The following is an 18,815-nucleotide window of genomic DNA, read 5'->3' as shown; positions in this document are numbered from 1 at the left end:
AGCCCTTTTCAGCCATCTTCAGCAATCTTAAACACATTTCACTACAACCTTTCACCCTTTCAGCATCTTTTTACTCCAGTTAGAGCTTTAAATACTCAAACAATTAACTTCAGCTTGATAAGTACTTTTTCAACAAAGACATTTCAGCCAACTTCAGCCCTTTTCAACCATTTTCAACCAATTTAACAATCATTTCCATTCAACGTTCTATCTTTTCAGCACCTTGTAATTCCAGTTTCAACTTTAAATCAAAAAACTTTTCAGTTCAGCTTCATGAATACTTCTTTATAGTATTTTATTACTATTATATACTATTTTATTTTGACACTTGTGTGTTAGTGATGTTACTTTTTTCCTGAGTGTACGCACTGTACTGAGACAGTGTGTGTACAAAATCTAAAGTAAGGTCTAATGTGTTGTTATTCTAACACTACATAGTTGAGCTGTTTACAGGTTGAAGTTGTAACAAGGAGACATCGGATGGCCTAGGGTTGTAGTGGTGAGACACTATCAACACAATCTCCTTCATACGTGTTTTTTCTCGACATTTATATAAAGGCAAGTAGGAGAGTTTTTTTGTTGGTTTTGATTGTTTAAGTAATGGTAATTAATCTCCTTTATTTGGCTTTCTAAAGTTGCTGTATTCACATTAGCTAACTTTGCTTGTAAACTACAGGCAAAGAGAGGGAATAGAAATGGGTTAATCTATTTGTGTTTGATCAGTGTTTATTTTAATTAATCATGTATCAAAATTTCACAGAGTAAATTATTTTAAAGATACACGTAAATACCAAGCGTGGTCTGTGAGATCTGATGGGATGGTTTACTGGTTGGTAAAGTGGTTAAGATTGTGAAATTTAATGGAAACATTCAATATTAACTTGTTTTTTTTTATAACACCAAACGTGTAATTGCAGGTCAACCAGCTTATAAAATGATGGAGGCTGGCTCAAATATCAGTATCATTCATGTTAATTCTATGGTGTTTCTTTAATTTATTAAAAGATGTGTAATATTAATAGCTTTATCTGTCACCTGTGATGGAGTTATGGCTGACTCATGTACCATAGCAATATCCACAAATGAATAATATACAGTTTTCTTTGCAAAACCATTTAATGATTAAAATGATGGTTGAAAAATTCATTATCTTATCTACTAATTAATGCAACTATCAACATGTGAAATGTTTAGTTTTGAAGGGAAGTTCAAAGACTGAACAGTGTTCGGACACTTTACTGTAACTTTTTATCACATTGTAATCATCCACATTACAGTAGTAATTGTATTAAATTTGTTTATATTATTCAGTTAGTGTTACTGTTAGTTGTTAGTTAGTGGACTGATATGTTTAAGAACTTTATTTATTTATATTTTACACTGTTTTTAACCAAGCACTAGAATTTCTGACTTCACCTAAACTAAACACTAAACTACGAGATCGTTGCGCCCGCTCCCGCCCCTCCCCTTCTGCTGACTTCGGCAAACGGTGAGTACGCGCCATTCTTTCTCTCGTGAAATTATTAATATTTTAACTATAAACGGCTGTAAACGTCCCCAGACATGTCCCGAGATGTTGATGAACTGTATGCGAAGTAAAATCAGTCCAAGAACGACCGAAATTAATTAATATTTTAACCGTTTTAGTCGAAGCGGACCGGAAGTCCATCCATTTTGCTTCGTCACGCTAGCGGAGATTAATATCTAATGTCCCTCGGTTAAATGATTCATTTATGAACTATAAACACGTTTAAGCATCTTCTAACATGTCCAGAGATGTTGTTTAATGGTAAACGATGTAAAATCAGCCAAAGAATAATCGAAATTAACCATATGAACAAGTATATTTTAACAGTCTGAAGCTAGCTAACCGTTCGCATGGCTAACGGCTAATTTTAACATCATAAATATGCCTTCAGCTCATGTTAAACTTCAAACGAATTCAAACAAACCAATGAGCCACCAGATTTATTTATCCTTTAACCACAGTGACGAAGTTAAGTGACCTGGCAACCTATTCATTACTATCCTACTCATAGTAACTGGTTTTGTACAGTAAGCTAGCGATTAGCATTATGCTAGTTGTATGTTAAACCTGAGCAGAAGATAATTAGATGTGTTTTGTCTGAGGGATTCATATACAGTTAACTGCTAATGCTATCCTGTCTGAAGGGACTAATCAGTCAAAAAACTCTCATTCTCAGTTAAAAGGTTTAATATGTACAGCTGTATATTTAATAATGTTATAACTGAGTTAACTGTTAAGCTGACAGGAACCAAAACAAGCAGAGATGAGATGTTTTCTCTGGTGGCACAGACGGGTATGAGGATTTTTACTGAAACCAGAATAAACATAGATAACTTAAGGACTCTACAGTCTGACTGCAGTTGTGTCTTACGGCTGTTTGCTGTCTGTAAAGGTGAGACACACATCCAATTGACCAGATGGAAAATTAATTACTTGTATTTATTACAGATTTTATGTCCACATGACTTTTAACATACTACTCTACATAGAAATGAAATGAATGCTTCTGTGATTTTATTTATTTATTTTTTTTCATGGCCAGGTTATTACTCTGTAAGAACTTGTTTAAATGAAACTGGTACAGTTAAACTGGACTCCTCATACAGCAGACCTGTTTGAACTGGATAATATATTTAAACTGAACTGGACTGTATCATTAAAAATGTCCTGAGAGGACCTGCTTAGTATCTGGTGTTTTATAAATTAGCTGCATTGAAGATTTTACCGTAAAATAACATGGAAATGTGGTATCATCAGTATTATGTGTGTGTGTATGTGTGTGTGTGTGTGTGCTGGGGTTCCAGCAGACTGACTTCTCTCCGCTCAGATAATAAACTGTTTATCTGTTTTTCTCAGACTAGAGAGAGAAACTCCTTGTGGTTTATCGACTGTTTGGTAAGTACAGACTGATTTAAAGCAGTGGTTCTCACTGGGTGTTGTCACATGGTTTAGAAAAAAGTAAACTAAAATTAATTTGGAATGAGAAATTAATTGATAATTGTCATTGTCATCAGAAGAGATTCAGTGTTCCTGAGGTTCCTGACTCTAAAACAACCAGAAGAAACCTTTAAACATGTTCATGTCATGTTATCAGGATTTTACAGTCATGTGAAGCAGACAGTCCATCTTCTTCCAGTTCACAGGTGTAATTTATCAGGACATAATGAGAAGTTATCTGGTCCTCACCAGCTCTGAAAATGAAGTTAACACACCATCAGATAAAAAATACACATCTCTAACCATGCTGTTATTTAATGAACAGAAACATTAAATCTGATGAAAAACAAGTCACATTGATCTTGTCCTGATATGTTAAACCTTAGAAATGAAAGAGTGGACTTTGTTTTACCAGGACTGTTAAATCCAGTGGATCCTGATGGACTAGATGGAGTTTAATATGATGGAAGAAATGTTCATTTTAATGGATGATGTCTTAAAAAAATATGTTCTGATCAGTCAGCCTGTTCATTTTAGATGTTAAGATAATTTTTCACATCCTGGTATCACAAGTAAAACTACAAACCAGTCTAGATGTGGAAAACTCAGGGTGTGTGGTGGTCGGGAAGCTGGAAGCTGATCAGGTATTTTATAAAGCCAACCGTCTCCAGAGAGCAGAAGATGATCTCACACTGAAAGTCTGTTTTTATCCACGTATGTTCTCCTGTATTCAGCTTTCTTCTGGGAGAAAATCCTGATCCTGGATTTTTTATGACTGTTTTTGGTTTGCTGTGAAACACATTTAACATCTCAGCCAATAGAAACAGACGTGATGCTGACATCACTACCAGCTCAGAGTAACCAGACCCAGTAATCAGTAATCAGAGTAACTAACACGTGTTGACTTTACAAAGTGAGACATGAGTCAGTAAATCCACCATCATGTGATCAGCCAGACTGACTCAGGTCTAAACTGTAGATTCACTTCTAAACTTAAACATGAAGATTTATCCTCTGACTCTCTGAGCTGAGCTTGTCCAGGTGATCTGCTGAAGCCAGACTCTCCTCACCTGGAGGAAACTCTGTCAGGTAACACAGACAGACCCACAATGAGACACCTGGATGAGCTTTGACTGACATTTCTGTTTCACAGCAAGCTGAAAACAAGCAGAGACAATCACAGATTACAGGTTTTTACTGAAGAAGGTTCAGTTTTAGGAGGAGAGCAGGATGTTTGTTCAGTCAGTCTGAGCAGGAACAGATCAGACGTGAAGCAGAATATACCTGGATGAAGGTGGAAGAGGAAGATAAATGATTCAGTTTTACTTTATCATCACGTCTGTGTTTGTTTTAAAAGCTGCTTTAGATTTCTGACATAAGATTTAACTAGCGGTCATCCAGACGTCTTCCTCCTCCGTCCAGGTGATGTTAGAGCAGCAGATTTAAACATTTCTTCTTCTCAGGTTTCTACATGTTAACACACTGTGTGTTTCCTGAACTCAGACCTGATCAGACTGGTCCAGTTCTCTGCTGCTGGCTGGATTTAACAGATATGAGGTCTCCCTCTGAGACTCTTTCAGCCATAAACACTGAATCAAGGAGCTGGATGGAGCTCTACAGTAGATCATTTCACTGCTTTGTTTACTTAAAATCACACAGAAGAAATGTCTGACTTTACTGGACAGTAATGAAAGCATCTCAGGTCTTTTCTAGAAGATTACAGACACGACTGTCCTCATCATCTCCAGTAAATAACGTCTCTGTAATGCTGCTGCATTCTGCTTCAGTGGCTCCTAAAGACACTTTGTTCTCATTTAAAGATGATGAATCCTGTTTTATTTACCAGCCAACATGACTTATGGTTCTCAGGGATGGAAGAGATGAGACATCAAGATGGAAAATATAGAAAATATTCAGGTTAATTTAAGTGGAACTTCAGTTTTCTGCTGTTTGTAGAAAAATATGATTATTGATTGTCATGGGTTTTTAGTTTGTCATTATTTCCCTAACAGTACACAGTATTAAAGCTTTAAACACAAACACACCAGCAGCTACAGTCCAGCAAACACAGGTTATCTTAGTAACTGAAAAGCTGTTTTACCTCCACAGCTGGTTACTGACTTTAACCAGAAGAGATGGATCTGGTAACTAACCTGTCGTCTCTTTTCTCAGGCTGAGAGATTGTTGGCTGCTTCCTGTGCTTCTGCTGCGGTACGTATGATCATGTAGGAAACATGCAGCGTTCCTGTATTCTTACAGAACTCGTATCAGACGCCTCAGAGGAGAGTCAGTAAAGTTTAGATGACTTCCTGTAAAGTGGAGGATTGAACATCTGTAGTGGAGCTGCTTTAAGTGATTGTAGGAACACAGACATGTCGGCCACCATCAGCTCACACAGTCTCTGATTAATCTGCTCATATCTGTGCAGTTCAGTCACATTCATGTTTCTTCTTAAACTACAGGAATGACCTATAAACATTTATAATTAGTCCAGCAGCTTGTAGAGAACCAAGCAGCTTCCACCACAGATGTTCATGTTTCACATGTAAACAGATGTTTCTCTGAGGATCCTGACATATTCCTGGAAAGCTTTTAGTTCAGAAGATGTAGAACATCTACAGCTGTTATTTTACATCTGGACCATAAACACTTGGAGCCTCTGAGATGATGATCAGACCTCCAGCCTCCAGTAAAACCAGTCAGGTGTCCACACTCAGCCAGTGGGACAGGATTGTGGTAAAGTTGTACTCAGACCTGTTCCTGCTACTTCCTGTTTACCTGCTGTCAATCATCCTGTCAGCGTGCAGCTGGTTAACATCCAGACCAGCAGACCTGGTCCTCTCAGACTGGATCCATGAACTGGAACATCCGTCATCACGCAAGATGTTTCACAGCTGATCTGCTGCTGCTCTGCTTTCCTTCTGACCTCTGATCACTTCTGTATCGATCAGCAGCTGGACTGATGTCACCTTGTAGAAAGAGGACATGATATTTTTATCTTTGATCATGAAGCTTCCAGCCTCTGAATTCATCTTCTACCAGCAAGTTAAAGTCCAGAAAAGTCTGGATCAAAGCTCATCCTGTTCAGACCAGAGCAGAAGCAGTCAGCTGTGAGATCAGATGATCTGATGGTTTCTGGCAGTGAACTAACTCCTCTGTTTCTCCTCTCAGACTCCGAGAGAACGGGTTTCAGGATTCCTGCTTTGTCTGGTAAGTGTTTATAGTAGATGGAGGTTGAGTCCATCACATGACTGAATGTATGAGGGTTTCACATTTAAACCTTTTCATCCTGCTTAAGTTAAATATTGTTATTGATCAGTCCTGCTGACCAGGTGAGTTCCTACATACGTGTTAATAAAAACACATCTAGAAACATGAAGCTGAAGTCAGACATGAGAGACGAGCTGTTCTACCTGTAAATGGATCAGACCTGGTCCAGCAGCAGTGGGCTGAGTCCACCAGTATAAAGCTGACAGTTTCCAGCTGGAACTTCCTGTTAGGTCCAGTTTAATGGATTTAATGACCACAGCCAGAAAGCAGCATGTGTTCATGTAATTATGACACTTTATTATGATCCGTGTGTTCCAGCTTCATCCTGGTTCCTACATTTAATAAATGAATCAGACCAATAAGCAGCTGCTGACTCTTCCTCTCAGACCACATCCAGGAGCTGAAACATGGATCATCATGTTACAGAACACCTGCAGCTCTGATGTTTTCTCTCTGCTCATTCATGATGTGTGATGGTCAGTTTAAGCTCTGTCATCAGTAACATGTAAACATGAAGTCTCCATCTGAGTTAATCAGCTGTTGGATCAGGAGAGAGCAGGTGAGTCCTGTCAGCCAGAGGTGGGACTGGACCAGAACAGCTGGATTCTTCTGGTCTACAAAATGCAGCTGCTGTGTGTTGAACTTGTTTCCTGGTCTGCATGACATCAGAGAAAGTCCAGATCTACCTAGACTAGAATCTGCAGTGATCACCTGTGTTTGGTTCTGGACTGATCTGGTTCATGTAGACCAGGACTACACAGTTTGGTCCTATGAGGGCAGCAGTCCTGCAGGTTTTAAAGTCTCCCTGCTCCAACACACCTGACTGAGTTGTTGTGTTGGATCCATGTCAGTAGTCTGGTGTGTTGGAGCAGGACACATTGAAAACCTGCAGGACTGCAGCCCTTGTAGGCCTGAACCAGCACCCCTGATGTAGAACAAGTCAGAGGGTCTGAGTGGGTTCTACGTTTCATGATGCCATTTATTTTCACACAAACCGCTGGAAGTAGTGCTGCACAGAGATTTATTAAACTTGGTTTTTCTTTCAGCTTTCTCTTCATTTGAAGATCTTGGATGTAATTTTATATTTTTATGTGTAACGTGGATGATTGAACATCTGCAGCCTTCAGTCATTACAGACCTGTTACTAAACCCACAGCTTAATAAACCTACACATGGAGTTAGTTTCATGTGGCCTTTCTGAAACTGAAACAAATAATGAGAAATATGATTTTGCCAGATAATATATACAGAAAAAAGTGCAGAACATTTACATAGAATTCTGATGCTAGTGAACCAAAGCTGCCTTTAAAAAACTGCCCATCCTGATCTTACTGAAAACAGTTTTAAAGGAAAACGAGTATTTTTAATAAGGACTTTGTTTTATATTTAAGATAGTTAAAGGGTCTCCAGATTAGATTGTGTTTCATTGAGTTGAGTTAAACAATGTCTAATCAATGTTTTCTGTGTCTTGCAGGTGTCCTGTGTGCTCCACCTCTCTTCCCCTCCCCATCTACCTCTATCATTATTGGACGCTCTATCTTTCCTGTCACTCTAGTGCATATCTATCTAATTATTGGACTCTATCTTGTATCCCATCTATCCCTGCTCTATCTAGGGCAACAAGGCCCACCCTCTGTCTTGTATCCCATCTATCCCTGCTCTATCTAGGGCAACAAGGCCCACCCTCTATCTTGTATCCCATCTATCCCTGCTCTATCTAGGGCAACAAGGCCCACCCTCTATCTTGTATCCCATCTATCCCTGCTCTATCTAGGGCAACAAGGCCCACCCTCTATCTTGTATCCCATCTATCCCTGCTCTATCTAGGGCAACAAGGCCCACCCTCTATCTTGTATCCCATCTATCCCTGATCTGTCTAGGGCAACAAGGCCCACCACACATGAAACCTGTTTTTGAACCTTTTTACAAGAATTGATTGTTTGGAGATTGATTACAAGAAACTTGATATCTTATCTTCTGTCTTATTGGACTCTATTTTTGGACTTTCTGATATTTGCATATAAACTCTCAGCAGTGTAGAATTCCTGGTGAGATCTATCTGTTCTAATCCTGAGAGCATCTCCGCCCTCACGCTCTATCTCTCCGCTGTTCTGTCCTATCCTGCACCCTTGCACTTACAATTGGAAACAACTAATTTAACTAGAAAGCATTGCTATACATCATATACATTCAGATCTGACAAACATTTAACATTCAGTGGACCAAAGAAAAAGAACATTATTTTAAATATAATTCTGTACATTTGGAAAAACAAATTTGCTACATACACAGACAATTTGGATTGACTTCAGAGATCTTCCATACTTTATCATTTTGTTCATTTGATAGAGATCAGCTGTATTTATTGATCTCCAAGTAACACATCTTTAATACAGCACTTAATACAGTAATTTATAGTTCACTGTTTAGATAAATCTACAAAAATCCTAATTGGATTATAATAAAATCCAGAGCACTGTCATTTATCTCAGTTTGTTCCTGCTCCTCATTCTGGACTAACTGAAGGTTTGTGAGCTGTAAGTATTTCTGCAGCACTCAGTTACAGTTTGTTATTTGTGTTAAAATATATTATATATATAAAAGTAAAAGATAACCGCTAGAAGTTCCTGGAGTGTGTTTATTTCCAGTGAATCAGCTGTTTCCACTCCTTTGCTGCTACCACTGGACTCACTGCAGGTTTGTTAAAGTCTTGCTATAAAGGACCACATCCAGCATTGGAGAAGCAGTCTGCTGTCTGTCCTGAGCTGAGCTGAAAGGAGGAATCCAGACAACAGAAGCCATCTTCATCCCACCACCTTCGCTGCTGCTGCTGTGTTCCAGATTTGCACATAAAAGTCGATATAAAACAGTCACAGATGTGAATAGAGCTTAGTGTCATATCTAAAAAATTATTAGATTCATACAGTTCTATCTATTGGAAAAGCTAAAGAGTAGCATAAAACAAAATAAGTAATCTGGTGTAACATCTGACGTAAGTGATCTCTATATATTTCTGGGTATTGAATACTTGTAAAAACTAGTTATAAATTGACTCCTGAGAAATACTGAAAATCCGTATCTGATATTTTCTGTGTGCTAACAAAAGTTACTAGTTTAGTTTAACAGATTGTAGCTAATTCATCTGGTTCTGTCAGATTCATATTTGAAGATTTGAGGATTTCATAGATATTTTAAAGAATTTGGTTAATTGAAGATTTGAACATTAAATATTTTTAACCACTTGCAGTGACATTACATAACTTTTCCCTTTAAGAGTTAGTGCATATCAGATTAACAAGTGTAAACCGAGTTGATTATTTACGTCTATAAACTTCGTACCAAAACAGTTTTAATAGTTTGGGGGTCAACTGATAGATACTAGCTGATTGTATAGCCTAAATATATTTTCTGGTATAATTACTTCTGAATAGTCTGTACAACAGTTTAAATAACTAATCTGTATAATTTCAGATAACAATATATATCAATTCTTGTGAATATTTGGAATAAAGTATCCAAGAACCACTGAACACACAAGAGTAATTTGTACTAAAGTGTGTGGTAATTAAATACTGCTTCGATTCAGTATAAGTTGTACTGAGGTTTTTGGTCGTGTGAAATCTTGAGAAATTATTTTTCTTTAGTGTTTATTAAACTTGAGTTTGTGTTTGAGAAGACATAAAACCTGTTAACTGAGTAAAACTCAAATCTGTTAGTGTTATCAGTACAAATAAAGTAAGGTTTGAGGTTTTGAAGGAGCAAAAATGCCGAGAGCAAAACGTGGGTCTCAGTCTCAGAAGCGCAGATGGGAGAAGGCAAGACAAGCTCGTGAACAAGCACAAGGTACCAGTTCTCAGAGCAGCAACCAGGTGTCCCAGACGGTGTCTTATGCTGATGCTGTAAAGAGAGGATCACACAGTGATGATGTTGGACAGACTTCTGATGGTCCCCAGGTAAACCAGAGTGTACCACAGCTGTCCCATGCTGAAATGCAGATTGCCAACAGAGGCCAGAGCAGTTCTAGCGAACCACCAGTTCCTAATGAGAACACTGTCATAGATACTGTCCAGAATGATCCCTCTAAAGGACAACAGGTAAACCAGAGTGTACCACATGTGTCTTATGCTGACATTGTAAAGAGAGGACATGATGCAACCGGACCATCTCATTTACACACCATGACCGAGGAACCTGAACCATCTGTGACACGACTCTCTGCTTCATACAGTCAGGCTTCATTCAAATATGGAAAAATGTCAAGGAATAAGCAATGTGTGGCAAACAGTTTGGTGTTTCTATCATATTTGTATGAGGATGAAAACATTACCAAACAAGATCTTAACCATGTTTTGGATAAAGGTGATGCACTGTACAGAGAGGTCCGCAAAAGGTTTAAAAACAGTACTTTCCTGGCAACTGACGAACTCCCAGATGAGGTGACAGCTCGAAAGGCTAAATGTCATGTAGACTTAACTCAGGAGTCTCATTATGGAACATATGGAGGTGGAGAGACTGTTCTAAGCCTTGAAGAAGGACTGAGTTGTTTGTTGTCTGATGTACAGTACGCACTGTTGCTAATAACAGGATTATGTGTTGCAGTTTTCCGGACCGAATCTGGAGAATATGGAATTTTTGACCCACATCGTCGAGATAAAGATGGACTGCCAGTGCCATTAGACACACATACGTTTGCAAGTGCTGTAATGCTGAAATTCTCACGTCTGAGTGATATGATTGACAGGATCATATTGTCCTACTCTGCGTTTATGCTAGCACCATCTACTCAGTATGAACTCAAGCCTGTGTCATTTTACACTGCAAACCCATCCACCTCGAGAAATGTTGTATCACAGACAGACTGCAGAACGCCAGCTGTTAATACACCAACTCTGTCACATGACGCTGTTGATAAATCACACAGATGTATACGCCATGATCGCTCTGAGAACATTTCACCAGAAATAACAGCTAACTGTAATGTGGTCGAACAACAGGAGAATAAAACTGCATCATTCCAAAGACAGGATTCTCCAGTATGTCAATCAAACATGACAGCTCACGTGATGAGCACTGCAAGTGATCTTTCACCTAACATAATGCAAAGTTTGTCTACTGATTCCAGTATGCCATTACCTATGAGAGAGGATGAGGTTTCATTCTGTAATAATAATGTTGCACCAGAAACAACAAGTGAATTCTCTTCATTTATTGCACATGATGATACTGTCTGTGATGCTGTTAGTGATTTCTCTGATACTGTGCTACTGGAAATCTCCCGGAAACTAACAAAGTTGAGTAAAGCTGAAAGGAGAAAAATGAAAAGGAGACTAATGATGACAGAAAAACACAGACAAAATCATGATAAAAAACAGAAAGAGAGGCAAGAGAGATATCCAAACAAGCTTGATTTTAGACAGAAGAAAAGTCTGTATATTAGAAATCAGTACAAGCACAATCCTGAATTTAGAGACAGACAAAGGTCATACGTCAGAAATTCCTATAGAGACAATGCTGAATTTAGAGAAAGACAAAGATCATATGTCAGAAATTCCTATAGAGACAATGCTGAATTTAGAGAAAGACAAAGATCATACATAAGAAATTCCTATAGAGACAATGCTGAATTTAGAGACAGACAAAGATCATACATAAGAAATTCCTATAGAGACAATGCTGAATTTAGAGACAGACAAAGATCATACATCAGAAATTCCTATAGAGACAATGCTAAATTTAGAGACAGACAAAGATCACACATCAGAAATTCCTATAGAGACAATGCTGAATTTAGAGACAGACAAAGATCATACATCAGAAATTCCTATAGAGACAATGCTGAATTTAGACAGAGACAGAAAGACTACATAAAGCATTGTTACAAACAAAAGGAGGTGTTTCGACAAAAACAAAAGACCCACATCAGAAAGAATTATACACAAAGTGAAGCATTTCGAGAGAGACAAAAAACCTATGTCACCCAACGTTACACAAATGACAGAGAATTCAGACTCAGACACAGACAGCTTATGAAAAAACGAATGAGAGACAGATACAATAACAACTGTTCTTTCAGGATGATGCATAAGATCAAATGTGCAACAAGCATTAAAAGAAAATACAGACAAATGAACAGACAAACTCACATTGTAGAACAGAACCAGAGTGAGCCAGAAAACAATTTAATCAATGAATCAATATCTGTCTTCAGATCAAACATTAAGGCAGGTCCCACCTTTGTTTGTTCTTCATGCGAAAAAGCATCTTTTCCCAACCAAGTCAAAGTTTGCAAAAGATCAAATTATAAGAAAAATCCTGATGTAGTTGCACAGTGCCTGACAGGAAAGTACGTTCATGTTTGTGATGAATCCTGTATAAATGAGCAGTGCTCTGTGCCCGATGAGAGAAAGAAAGAGTGGATTTGTAACACATGCCATGAACATCTTAAAAAAGGAAACATGCCAAGACTTTCTGCAGCAAATAACCTTCAACTCCATGAGATTCCACCTGAACTGTGTGATCTAAACATCTTGGAGAGACATCTGATAGCAAAGTGCATACCGTTTGCCAAGATCATTCCTCTTCCTAAAGGCAGACAAAGACTCATACGTGGAAATGTGGTGTGTGTTCCCTCAGAGGTCAATGAGACAATTAACATGTTACCTAGACTACGGTCTGAGTCTCAAGTTTTACGAGTAAAGCTGAAAAGACGTCTGTCTTATAAAGGCCACCAGCTGTTTCAGTCTGTCACCTGGTCCAAACTTGTTCAAGCACTTCTCAAGCTGAAGCAGGTCCATCCCCAGTATCAGGATATTACTATCCGAGACGAAGCTGAACTCTGTGATCCAACACTTCCTGATGCAGACGATGATGATGATGATGATGATGTAAGCATGGGAGAGGATGACTATGATGAAGCTGATTTAATGGAGATTGACATGATTGAGAAAGATGCACTGTGTGATGCAGAAAATGAGCCTGAACGTGATCAGGACATGCAGAGTGACACTGAACAGGAACAAAGAGATGATGCAGAACCAGATGATCTACCAAATGGAGGTTTTGCTATAGAATCGTGTCTTCAGCCTGTTGACATATCAGATGAGATTCTCTGTTACACCGATAGCATCTACTGTGTTGCTCCAGCAGAAAGAAATGATCCGATCAGCTTTTTTAAAACACCAAAACTCGAAGCCATAGCGTTTCCCTGCCAATTTCCTACGGGTCAGAACACCATAGATGAAGCTCGAGAAACACATGTCACACCTAGTGGATATTTCAAGTCCAGACTTTTCCACATTGATGAGCGGTTTGCTAGAGATCCTAATTATCTGTTCTTTGCACAATTTGTCACTGAAATTCACTTGGCTAATGCCAGCATGATGGTACAGTTGAGAAAAGGAAAGACTAAAACCAGAGATGGAAGAGAAATAACCTCAGCCATGTTACAGGACAGAACAGAAGTTCAGAAGCTGGTGAGAAATAAAGATGCAGTCAGATTCATGACAGCACTAAGAGGAACTCCTGCGTACTGGGAAAGAACCTCCAAAGACCTTTTTGCTATGATCAGACAGTTGGGAACTCCTACGTTCTTTCTGACTTTTTCAGCTGCTGAATTCAGATGGCCTGAAGTGATAACAGCTATAAAGAGACAGCAAGGTGAACACGTAGATTTTGAAGCTCTAAACTGGTCAGAAAAGAGTGAAATTCTCAGATCCAACCCTGTCACATCCATGCGTATGTTTGATAAACGCATTGAAGCACTGTTCAGAGACCTGCTTCTCTCTCCTTCACAACCTCTGGGAGAAATTATCGATTTTTTCTACAGACTAGAGTTCCAACACAGAGGAAGTCCACACATACATGGTCTCGTCTGGGTAAAGGATGCTGTAGAGCTTGATGTGAATGACGATCAGACTATCTGTGATTTCATTGACAAATACATCTCAGCCCAGTTGCCTAACCCAGACACACAACCTGAACTGTACAGGAAAGTGAGTGAGCTCCAGAAACACAGTAGGAACCACACAAGAACCTGTTTCAAGAGTGTAAACTCTGGTTGTCGGTTTGGTTTTCCAAAGCCACCATGCAGAAAAACCATGATTGTGAGACCTGATGAAGAAGGTGACATTAACGCTGCCAAAGAGAAACTGAAACCTCTCATGGACCTGCTTAATGAACCTGAAATTGCTTCCTTGACTTTACGACAGATCCTGGTTCGTTGCAACCTGACGCTGCAAGAATATGAAGGATGTCTTCATTTGATGAACAAAAAGATTGCCATCCACCTGAAACGTGATCCAAAAGACTGCTGGATTAATGGCTACAACCCACATCTCCTGAAGGCCTGGGATGCTAACATTGATGTTTCATACATTGTGAATGCTTATTCCTGTGTGGAGTATCTCTGTAAATATATTACAAAACAGGAGACAAATCTTTCAAACTACTTGACAGATATGTTACAGAACGCAGACAGAGACAATGTCAATGAGTGTGATGAGATGCGAGCCGTCATGCAAGCTTATTCAAAGAAAAGAGAAGTCAGTGCTCAGGAGTGTGTTACTCGTGCATGTGGAATAAAAATGAAAAAATCTTCACGAAGCACAATTTTCGTTCCCACGGAAGAAAACTGCTGTAAAATGAGTCGTTCTATAGCATTCTTGGAGGAACTGCCACCAGAATCTTGTGACGTCTGGATGACAAGTTTGAATGACAAGTATAAAGCCAGACCTGAGAGACCAGAGTATGAGGAGATGTGTTTGGCTGATTTTGCTGCTAACTGCAGGTTTGTCAAGAGTGAAAATGCTAAAAAGGACGATGTCTTTCCACTGCTCAATGGACTAGGATATGTTCAACAGCGTAAAAATGATAAACCTGCTATCATCAGATATTACCACTGTTCAAAGGAAAAGCATCCTGAAGAATTTCATGAGAGATTACTGAGACTGTACCTTCCTCACAGATCAGAGCAGGAACTAAAGAGAAACTTTCCTACATATCAGTCTTTTTACTCTTCTGGATGGGTCGTGCTACCCGGATCAAACCATTCTGTCTATGTGAAGAACATTGTCAAACACAACAAAGACAAGTACGAGAAACACAGTGAGGCCATTGAAGAAGCACTGGAGGAGTTTGAGGAGAACAGAAACGTTGTGATCGATGAATGGTGTAATCTTGCTCCAGAATCTGAAGTTGTGAGGTTGGATTGTGATGAGGACCTGCTGGTAAGAGAGCTAATCAATGAAAATGAGCAGGAAAATGTTCCTGACCTTTGTCCTCAGTCTGATGCTGCAACAGAACTCAGTGCAATCAGAGAAGCTCCTGCCATTGATCCAACTGTTCTCAGACAAATGTATCAGAACCTGAACCAGAAGCAGGCCTGTGTGTTCTATGCAATCAGAGACTGGTGCATCAAACGTGTCTGTTCTGTCAATCAAGAGCCATTTTTCTTTTATGTCAACGGTGGTGCAGGAACAGGAAAGTCTCATCTGATCAAATGTATTCACTCAGAAGCATCAAAGATACTGAGCAGACTGCCGAGACATGCAGAGGAAGCCGACATATCGAGCCCTACTGTTTTTCTCACTGCATTTACGGGAACTGCAGCTTTCGGGATTGGTGGAACAACGTTGCATTCTCTCCTTCACTTGCCTCGCAGTTTAAAACCTCCCATTCAAGGACTTGGTAATAAACTGGATGAAGTCAGAGCTGAACTTTACAATGCTGAGATCATTATTATTGATGAGATTTCTATGGTTTCCAAGCAGCTTTTTGCTTATGTGGATGCCAGACTGAAACAGATCAAGGGTAATAACAGACCTTTTGGAGGAATGTCAGTCCTAGCTGTTGGAGATTTTTATCAGCTGCCACCAGTACGACAGTCTAAACCTCTCTGTGTGCACGACCCATCTCAGATTGACCTATGGCAGGAACATTTTCAGATGATCACCCTGACTGAGATCATGCGTCAGAAAGATGATGTTGCCTTTGCAGAAATGCTGAACAGGATTCGAGTGAAGGAGAAAGATGAGGAACTGTCTGACTCTGACAGAGAATTGCTGACACAAGCCATCACTAAACCAGAACTTTGTTCCACCGATGTTCTGCACATTTTCCCCACAAATAAGTTGGTTGAAGATCACAACTCAGCAACGCTGTCTCGGTTATTTTCTGACATCATCACTATTGATGCAGACGACTTCCAGAAAGATTCTCGATCACAAAGAATGACACGGCAAGACAAACCCAGCAAAGGAGGACGCAATGATTTACCTGACACCTTGAAACTTGCGGAAGGAGCTCGTGTCATGCTCACCAGAAACATTGACATACAGAAAGGATTGGTGAATGGTGCCTTTGGTACTCTGATGAAGGTGATTACTTCTGAGACGGATCAACGCATCACAAAGCTTGGGCTGAGAATGGACAGTCAAACAGCTGGAAGACGTAGTGGACCTGCAGGATCTGACGATCTGGTTTACGTGGAGAGAGCAGAGGATACTGTGAAACAGAAAGGAGTGGTACGTAGACAGTTCCCCGTAAAGCTGGCCTTTTCTTGTACCGTGCATAAAACTCAAGGCTTAACAACACATGCAGCTGTAGTTTCCTTGAAGAAGATCTTTGAAGCAGGTATGGCTTATGTGGCTCTAAGCAGGGTGACTTCTCTCAGCGGACTGTATCTGTTGGACTTGGATGAGAAGAAAATCTACGCCAACCCTGAAGTTACTACAGCCATCCAGACCATGAGACAAGCCAGTGTGGATGACATGATGCCTCTTCTTCTTCTGAGAGAAACCGTAAGCAGGCCTGACACTCTGACCGTCGTCCATCACAACACAGAGGGACTGCCATCTCACATCGATGACATCAAGAGACATCATGAACTGTGTCTGGCCGATGTACTGTGTCTAACCGAATCTCACCTGCAGGGCTCCTTTGTTGCAGACAGTCTTCAGCTGGATGGATTCACCTTGTACAAGCGTAACAGACACGTGTCGTACACAAATGTTCCTCAGATGGCCAGCAGATGTGGCGGTGGAGTTGCTGTTTATGTGCGAAACCACATTCAGGTGCATGAAAAACAGTATTTGCATAATGTGACTGATCTTGAGTTTGTAGTTCTGAAGGTTGAGGCTCCAGTCCAGGCACTGATCGCAGCGGTGTACAGACCCCCCAGCTACAGTTTGAGACGCTTCCTGGAAAACATGGTAAGCCTTCTGGATGCACTGGAGATGATGGACTGTCACCCTGTAATTGTTTGCGGCGACTTCAATGAGAATCAGGTACCCACTTCTCCCAAGCCCATTTTGGAGCTGTTCCAGTCTAAAGGTTATACACAGCTGATCACATCTGCCACCACAGACAAGAACACACTACTTGATCTTGTTTTCATTTCCCAGCCACAGCAGTGTCTCCATTCTGGTGTCATGAGGACGTACTGGAGCTACCATAACCCCGTGTTCTGCATCGTTTCCACCAGTGAACCATGAACAAGTCTGGTGAGTTTTAAAGAGGACGTTCATTTGAAAAACACTTTACTTTGAATTTTGGTGTACAGATCAGTGAAAAGTGTGCAAAAATTTAATAAATCGTGAATACAGAGAAATCACGGGAACAGAAATAATGATACAGAATATTTATGGAAACAGAATTAATGGTACAGAATTTTTATGGAAACAGAATTAATGGTACATAATTTTTATGTAAATAGAAATAATGATACAGAATTTTTATGGAAAGAGAAATAATGATACAGAATTTTTATGGAAACAGAATTAATGGTACATAATTTTTATGGAAACAGAATTAATGGTACAGAATTTTGATGGATAGAGAATTAATGTTAGAATCATGAATTATGGAAATAGATTTTTGGCCTGTGCATTTACCTGGGTGGGTTTGGGTCTGGGTTGGTAAATGCACAGGCCAAACATGGTAAGCCTTCTGGATGCAGAAGACATCCCATGCAGTGCAGCAGCTGGTTTTGTACAAACCAGCCGCTGCACTGCATGGTAAGCAGCTGTACTGCAGCAACTGCAGCACAGTTGCTGGTTTTGGACATACCAGCAACTGTTTGCAGCATCCAGAAGGCTTACCATGCAGTACAGCTGCTGGTTTGTATAAATCCAGCAGCTGTACTAAAGATGTTCAAAATAATACCAGCTGATACCCACAGGGTGCAGGGCATGGTGAGTTGGGGGTGGGGTGGGCAGTCAAAGGAACCATCACTGATTTATTCAGCTATTCAGTTTCACTGCACTATCTGTGTGTACTTGGAGCTGAATGGCCAAATCTTTGACACGAGGATGTTTTTACCGGCAGAAAAGATGTTTTTGTTTAGAAGTTTCTTTTTTAGACGTGTGTACTCCAGACAGGAGACATGTTCTCCTGTGTCCTCTGTGACAACTTCATCCAGCACAACCATCTGCAGAAGATCTACACCATCACACTTCTACATTATCTTCATGAACTGTTGGTGCAAACAAGAGACACCACTGCTGGACCACACAGAGAAGTCTTCTACATGCTGCCATCCCAGTCTTTCTTCAAGTAGGTGATGAAATGTCACCTGTGAAGCTTC

Source organism: Melanotaenia boesemani, chromosome 2, assembly GCF_017639745.1.
Source record: "Melanotaenia boesemani isolate fMelBoe1 chromosome 2, fMelBoe1.pri, whole genome shotgun sequence".
In the NCBI taxonomy this organism is placed as follows: domain Eukaryota; kingdom Metazoa; phylum Chordata; class Actinopteri; order Atheriniformes; family Melanotaeniidae; genus Melanotaenia; species Melanotaenia boesemani.
The sequence above is the reverse complement of the archived record's forward strand: the minus strand, read 5'-3'. Positions refer to the sequence as shown.